Source organism: Sminthopsis crassicaudata, chromosome 6 (assembly GCF_048593235.1).
Source record: "Sminthopsis crassicaudata isolate SCR6 chromosome 6, ASM4859323v1, whole genome shotgun sequence".
Taxonomy (NCBI): domain Eukaryota; kingdom Metazoa; phylum Chordata; class Mammalia; order Dasyuromorphia; family Dasyuridae; genus Sminthopsis; species Sminthopsis crassicaudata.
Window position 1 is genome coordinate 197,502,775 of NC_133622.1, and position 8,412 is coordinate 197,511,186.

General features: G+C 40.7%; 1 long non-coding RNA gene across 1 annotated transcript; it reads right to left on the reverse strand.

The window, feature by feature from the left end:
• Positions 1 to 4,124: 4,124 nt before the first annotated feature.
• On the reverse strand, positions 4,125 to 8,352 carry LOC141546687 (uncharacterized). The gene is made up of 3 exons (XR_012483396.1): positions 8,321 to 8,352; positions 5,266 to 5,373; positions 4,125 to 4,559 (listed from the first exon to the last, which is right to left on the reverse strand). It is a non-coding gene; the product is annotated as an uncharacterized LOC141546687 (long non-coding RNA).
• Between the last annotated feature and the right edge of the window lie 60 nt (positions 8,353 to 8,412).

Here is an 8,412-nt window from a genome sequence, read left to right on the forward strand (position 1 = left end):
GATGTGTTTTTAAAAATAAAAAATGTTTTTTTTTCTGTTTCCAAAAGTTTCAAGTTGTCATTCTTTCAGCTCCCACATGATTAGTGATATTTCCCAGTTTCTTCTTTACTATCTGATGATTATATTTGCCAGCTGGTTAATCCTAAAGAAATACTTGTTGGCAAACTTATTGGGTAAACAACATTTTTCCCTTATTTGCAGCTAGCCCATACTGCTGATGGGTAAATCTGGCTATCCTATCTGGGTTTGGGAATAAGAGAGGGAGGCAGATTTGTTCTTCTTTGAGATTGTGAAAAAACTGTAAGCAGGCCCTTTGCCATCAGAGGCTGGGGACCGTCTGAAAATCTGGGAGCAAAGAGGTAGTGGGGGTTAACAAGCAGCAGGGCTGTTGTGTTCTAGCCAGAGAAGTTCCAGAGAAGCTCGGAACTGGCCCTGCTGAAGTCTTTTGGATCTTCCTGGAGGAGCAGAGCAGCCATTCTACACCAGAAGGGCAATTCAGAATGACAAGGGACTGGCTTAGAGATTTGCATCCAGGTGCTTCCCCTCAGCTCTAGGGGAAGGCTGAGCCAGAAAATAATTGGTGTCCCCACAGGCTTGTGCTAGAGCCCCCCATTCCCCCTTTGAAGTTTCTTCTGCCTGACTTGTGCTCATTATAATCTATATGACTGAAATGTCAAACTTCTGTTTCTGAAAATCTAACCTTTCTTCAGAAGCTGGGAACCTAAATCCCCTGGATGAAGAAGGGGGATAGTAAGAGTGCTAGAAAAGCAAATGGGTGCTCTGGAGACGGCAAGATTGGAGATGGGAAAACCCCGTCTGATTTGATTCCATAGATAGTGGCAAAGGTCAGGTTAGCCACAAAAGATGTTTGCACTGATTGATAAAGCTGGAACAATACCTCTTGGGAATTGATGTACAGGCTCTGGCAAGAAAATGAAACCAAACTAACTCCCAAGCAGGATGCAGCCTTAATTGGCTGAAGGGCCCCAGAAGACCCTGGACAAGCCAGTCAAGCCGGCTTCCAGAGCTAGTCCTTAGCTTGGCCTTGGGAATCCTCCCAGGGGGTGGAAGAGGAGGAGGTCTGGATTGCTCTCTGACAGCACCTTCTCATCCTCCATCTTGGGCTTTCCACTTCTGGGCTTGGGCTTGGAGGGTCTCATCTACAGAAAACCACCTTCTTGAGGGCAAGAACTGTTGGAGTTTTTCCTTGGTAGCTCTGCCATTTTTCCACTTCGAATCACTTCCGATTTACCAATATTTATTAAGGAAACAAGCATTTATTAAACTCCTATGTACCAAGCACTGTGCTAAGCACTTTACACATATTCTCTCCTGAACATCACTGGGAGGTAGGTGCTAATATCCACTCTCTCAGTTAAAGAAACTGAGGCAACAGGTCAGCAAAATAGAGGCGAGATTGAAACAGATCTTGTCTTGTACAGACAACCCTGGCCTAATTAACAAGGGGATTCTAGATCTGCAGCGTTCAATGGGGTGTTTTCCAAATTCTACATGATGAAAGGTACCGGATGAAGCGGTCTGGGGTCTTAACCGTGGCCCTAGCTCCTTCTGCTTTGCAGCCAAACCCTAGGCTCCATCCCAAGAGCAATATGTGGGCTTGGCTCCCTTTCCCGCTGGTGCTTCTACTCATGTCCCCAGTTTCTGGTCCCTGTGTCCTTTGTGACCATATCATTCATCTGGTAGCCCACCTCATCCATCTTCCTTAGACTACTCAATCAGCAAAGCTCAATTAAACAAGGAGCAAACATATATTACATACTTACTAGGGGTCGTATATTTCACTAGACCCTGGAGACATAAAGGTAAAAACAAAATGGTCTTGCCCGCAAAGTTTATATTCTATTGGGGAAAATGATGTCAACAAAAAGAACTAGGAAGACAATCTATGCATAAGCAAGATAATTGTATAAATATTTTTACATACATTGGATTAAGCATATATTTTCATATATTTAACATGTGAATCCCCTGTCATCTTCCCTGTCATCTAGGGGAAGAGGTGGAAGGAAGGAGGGGAAAAGTTGGAAGAGAAGGTTTTGCAAGGGTCAGTGTTAAAAACTTACCCCTTCATATGTTTTGTAAATAAAAAGCTTTCCTCAAACAATTTTTAAAAAGAAAAAAAACCCACATACCAGGTGAGCACTACCCTCATCTGATGAGCATTTGCTTTGCTTACCTTCTCCATGGAGACCTCATTGTGTCATGCCCATTGTGACACGCCTGAGAACACCCAAGGTTTTCTGACTTAAAGGGGATGTTCTCTCCCCAACAACCCAGTTGGATCCTGACAGCCAAGGGAGTAGTATGTGAATAGAAGAATAGATGAGTGGACAAATAGACTAATAGACTAGATACATAGATAAGTGCTGATAGATAGATGGGATAGATAGGGTAAACAAATAGATTCAATAGATACACTTGATGCATAGTTAAATAGATAATGATCGGTAGATAAGTGAAAAGATAGATTTATAGTAGAAAAGTTTATAGGTAGAAAAGATATTTATAGGAAAAAAAAAGTGATTTATAGTTAGAAAAGAGATTTATATGAAAAAAGCGATACATAGGTAGAAAAGAGATATATATAGTTAAAAAAGTGATTTAGGAGAAGAAACGAGATTTATAGGTAGAAAAGAGATTTATAGGCAGAAGAGAATGAATAGCTGCCTTAAATTATACATAGATAATGAAGGAGTCAATGGAGGGTTAGGTAAATCAGTAAATAAATTACTGGAGAGAGAGATCCATTTGGGCCCTCATCAGCATGATACCAAGGGCTGCTGTCATAGATTGAGACTGCCTTCACGTCAGTATTAAACTATTATATTTTATTCTTCAATATTATAGAAGCTAAAATGGTTGCTTTCTATCTGGCTTGGGAAATTGTTGACTTCTCTTTCTTCCCCTCTTCCCCCACGCCCCCCCAAAATTGCATTTTGTGGATGGTTATTCTAGTAGATCAATTGGACACATATCTTTCACTTATGCTGTAACATTTTACCTTTTCAGGCATCCTATAAGCCACTGCTGAAGCAGAGCAGATACTGAACCAGTTGTGACCAGATGCTGGCGATATTGAACGCATCTTAAGCCTCGGGATCGACTTAAAACGGGATTTAACCTGTTCATGAAGGTAAAGCATCTACATAGAGATAATGTACCTGCAGCTTCCCTCCTGCAGTCAGTGTTAATAGGAGATCAAGGTAGGGCCTGGTTGCTGACTAGCCCTATATATATACTAGAAGTACAAATAATCTGGGAAATAGAGAGCCTACACTTAAAAGCAAACAAACAAACAAAAGCAAATTCTTTTAGTTCAGAAACTATTTTCTTTTTCCTCATCCTATGGCTGGTTCCCAGAAAAAAGATGACTTGCTCATATTAGAGGTTTCATAAATGCTTGTTAAATTCAATTACATATAGATGAAGACTTTTTCTAAAATTATAGGCAGCTGGCTGGTTCAGTGGATAACACTGTTGGACCTCCCTTGAATCAGCAACTGATTTCAAACACCAGCTGTAGGACTCTGGGCAAGTCACTTAATCTGTGTTTGCCTCAATTTCCTCCTCTGTAAATTGGGAATGATACAATCATGTTTGCTCCACAGAGGACAAGCCTCTGAGAACTATTTGTTTTCAAGTAGAGTCACAGCATCGTGGATTTTGAGCTGGCAGCAATATTTCAGGGTTTTTACTTCCATATTTTACAAAGAAAGTCACTGAGACACAAGGAGGTTTAGTATAGTTAATATATTGTTCAAGCGCATACAAGTTGTAAGTGGCAGAGACAAGATTCAAACAGATCCTGTTAATACTATCGTGTTACCTCTAAGTGTTCATTATATATGGGTGTATGGGTGTCCATATATGTATGTGTATATTTCCATACTCCAATCTTCTAACCTATAACTAAACATATTTACTCTTAAAAAAAAAAAAGTGGTGGGATGGGGTAGGGGAAAGACACTGTAATAAAGTAACATTAAACAAGTGGTATTTTGCTCTGCTGTTTATTTCTTACTTTCATGACTTTATATTATCACTTTAAACTCCCTGAGCCTCAGTTTCCTCACATGTTAAATGAGATAGTTGAGCTCCATGACCACTAGGAAACTGCATTTCCAGTTCTAAAATTGTGATTCCACAGTGAAAATCTAGCAACATTGTGTCCTAATGTAAGATCTGTATTTGATCATTAATGAGTCATATATTTTCTCTTGGATTTTATATAGTTCATTTGTAGCAACATTAACCTGGCATTCCCTTCTGAGGGCTGACCCCATCCTTGTTGTGGTGACTGTTAGAGGTGAGCCGCCCTCATGCCGGTGACCATCCACTCCAGATCCTCTTTGTGGTTGGTGGGGTGACGATATCAGAAGCCAAAATGTTGAAAGATCTCGTTTCTTCCCTGAAGCCTGGAACACAGGTACCGAACCCGAAATAACAGGACATGCATCTCCCTGGCCCAAGGATGGGAGAGTCTGGCTGTTCCCACAAGACTTGGTCTGAGCCTTAGGGGTAGCATTTGAGGAGATGATCTATAGAATTCGGGAGATGGTGAAGCACTGTGTAAAGGTCAGATAATTCTCTTACTACTACTATTATTACTTGTACTCTTATCCCTATTATTATTACTACTATTTCTACTATTACTCCTCTTCCTACTCCTATTAGTATTACTCCTACAATTACTACTATTACTCTTCCAACCACTACTACAATTACTGCCACTCTTATTATTGTTATTATTCCTTCTAGATCTCTTCCTCCTGCTACTAGTACTATCATTGCTCCTATTCCTATTCATACTCCTTTTACTACCACTACTACTATTATTTCTACTACCACTTTTACTATTACTATTACTCCTACTGCTACTGCTACTCCTACTCCTACTAGTGTCACTCCTATTCCTATCATTATTACTGTTGCTATTACTACTTCTTCTACTACTATTATTCCTACTCCTATTATTATTAGTACTACTACCATTACTATTACTTTTATCATTACTACTCTTTTTACTACTTCTATCACTACTTTTATTCCTCTTCCTATTACTGTTACTACTCATACTACTCCTACTTCTTCTACGCCTCCACCTCCTACTACTGCCACTACTCCTTTGTCCGGAAGTCCATATGTTTTCTAAATAAAGAGGTTTCCTAAAAAATATTGTTAAAAGAAGACTTGCGCATAAAGCCTGAGCACAATCCTCATCAGATGAGCAGTTGACTTGCTTACCTTGGCCATGGAGACCTCATTGTGTGATGCTCATTGTGACATGCCGGAGAACACCCAAAGTTTTCTGACTTCAAGGTGATGTTCTCTTCCCAACAACCCAGTTGGATCCTGACAGGAAAAGGGAGTAGTATGTGAATAGAAGAATGCATGAGTGGACTAATAGACTGATAGACTAGATACATAGATTCCTGGTGATGGATGAATGGGATAGAGAAGATAAACAAATAGATTGAATAGATACACTTAATGCATAGTTAAAAAGATAATGATGGATAGATAAGTGAAAAGATAGATTTATAGTAGAAAAGTTTATAGGTAGAAAAGTGATTTATAGGAAGAAAAGTGATTTATAGGTAGCAAACAGCTCTATAGGAAGAAAAGCCATTTATAGGTAGAAAAGAGATATTTAGATTAAAAAAAGGGATTTAGAAGTAGAAAAGAGATTTATAGGCAGAAGAGAATGAATAGCTGGATTAAAATATACATACAACCCCCCCCAAAAAAATATTGCAGTTCGTGGATGGTTTTTCCAGTATATCAAATGGACACATATCTTTCACTTATGCTTTCACATTTTATCTTTTCAGGCAACCTATAAGCCAATAATGAAGCAAAGGAGATACTGAAGCCAGAGTGACCAGATTCTGGCGATATTGAAAACATGTCTTTGGAAATCTACTTGAAACGGGATTTAGATTGTTGTTGGGGAGTTTTGATCTATACTTTGGAGTTTATTGCACTGGTGGGGGGAAGGGGAGAGAGGATGTTTCTGAGTTTGATTGTTGGGGAGTTTTGATATCTATACTTTGGAGTTTATTGTACTGGTGGGGGGAAGGGGAGAGATGATGTTTCTGAGTTTGATGTGTTTTTAAAAATAAAAAATGTTTTTTTTCTGTTTCCAAAAGTTTCAAGTTGTCATTCTTTCAGCTCCCACATGATTAGTGATATTTCCCAGTTTCTTCTTTACTATCTGATGATTATATTTGCCAGCTGGTTAATCCTAAAGAAATACTTGTTGGCAAACTTATTGGGTAAACAACATTTTTCCCTTATTTGCAGCTAGCCCATATGGCTGATGGGTAAAGCTGGCTATCCTATCTGGGTTTGGGAATAAGAGAGGGAGGCAGATTTGTTCTTCTTTGAGATTGTGAAAAAACTGTAAGCAGGCCCTTTGCCATCAGAGGCTGGGGACCGTCTGAAAATCTGGGAGCAAAGAGGTAGTGGGGGTTAACAAGCAGCAGGGCTGTTGTGTTCTAGCCAGAGAAGTTCCAGAGAAGCTTGGAACTGGCCCTGCTGAAGTCTTCTGGATCTTCCTGGAGGAGCAGAGCAGCCATTCTACACCAGGAGGGCAATTCAGAATGACAAGGGACTGGCTTAGAGATTTGCATCCAGGTGCTTCCCCTCAGCTCTAGGGGAAGGCTGAGCCAGAAAATAATTGGTGTCCCCACAGGCTTGTGCTAGAGCCCCCCATTCCCCCTTTGAAGTTTCTTCTGCCTGACTTGTGCTCATTATAATCTATATGACTGAAATGTCAAACTTCTGTTTCTGAAAATCTAACCTTTCTTCAGAAGCTGGGAACCTAAATCCCCTGGATGAAGAAGGGGGATAGTAAGAGTGCTAGAAAAGCAAATGGGTGCTCTGGAGACGGCAAGATTGGAGATGGGAAAACCCCGTCTGATTTGATTCCATAGATAGTGGCAAAGGTCAGGTTAGCCACAAAAGATGTTTGCACTGATTGATAAAGCTGGAACAATACCTCTTGGGAATTGATGTACAGGCTCTGGCAAGAAAATGAAACCAAACTAACTCCCAAGCAGGATGCAGCCTTAATTGGCTGAAGGGCCCCAGAAGACCCTGGACAAGCCAGTCAAGCCGGCTTCCAGAGCTAGTCCTTAGCTTGGCCTTGGGAATCCTCCCAGGGGGTGGAAGAGGAGGAGGTCTGGATTGCTCTCTGACAGCACCTTCTCATCCTCCATCTTGGGCTTTCCACTTCTGGGCTTGGGCTTGGAGGGTCTCATCTACAGAAAACCACCTTCTTGAGGGCAAGAACTGTTGGAGTTTTTCCTTGGTAGCTCTGCCATTTTTCCACTTCGAATCACTTCCGATTTACCAATATTTATTAAGGAAACAAGCATTTATTAAACTCCTATGTACCAAGCACTGTGCTAAGCACTTTACACATATTCTCTCCTGAACATCACTGGGAGGTAGGTGCTAATATCCACTCTCTCAGTTAAAGAAACTGAGGCAACAGGTCAGCAAAATAGAGGCGAGATTGAAACAGATCTTGTCTTGTACAGACAACCCTGGCCTAATTAACAAGGGGATTCTAGATCTGCAGCGTTCAATGGGGTGTTTTCCAAATTCTACATGATGAAAGGTACCGGATGAAGCGGTCTGGGGTCTTAACCGTGGCCCTAGCTCCTTCTGCTTTGCAGCCAAACCCTAGGCTCCATCCCAAGAGCAATATGTGGGCTTGGCTCCCTTTCCCGCTGGTGCTTCTACTCATGTCCCCAGTTTCTGGTCCCTGTGTCCTTTGTGACCATATCATTCATCTGGTAGCCCACCTCATCCATCTTCCTTAGACTACTCAATCAGCAAAGCTCAATTAAACAAGGAGCAAACATATATTACATACTTACTAGGGGTCGTATATTTCACTAGACCCTGGAGACATAAAGGTAAAAACAAAATGGTCTTGCCCGCAAAGTTTATATTCTATTGGGGAAAATGATGTCAACAAAAAGAACTAGGAAGACAATCTATGCATAAGCAAGATAATTGTATAAATATTTTTACATACATTGGATTAAGCATATATTTTCATATATTTAACATGTGAATCCCCTGTCATCTTCCCTGTCATCTAGGGGAAGAGGTGGAAGGAAGGAGGGGAAAAGTTGGAAGAGAAGGTTTTGCAAGGGTCAGTGTTAAAAACTTACCCCTTCATATGTTTTGTAAATAAAAAGCTTTCCTCAAACAATTTTTAAAAAGAAAAAAAACCCACATACCAGGTGAGCACTACCCTCATCTGATGAGCATTTGCTTTGCTTACCTTCTCCATGGAGACCTCATTGTGTCATGCCCATTGTGACACGCCTGAGAACACCCAAGGTTTTCTGACTTAAAGGGGATGTTCTCTCCCCA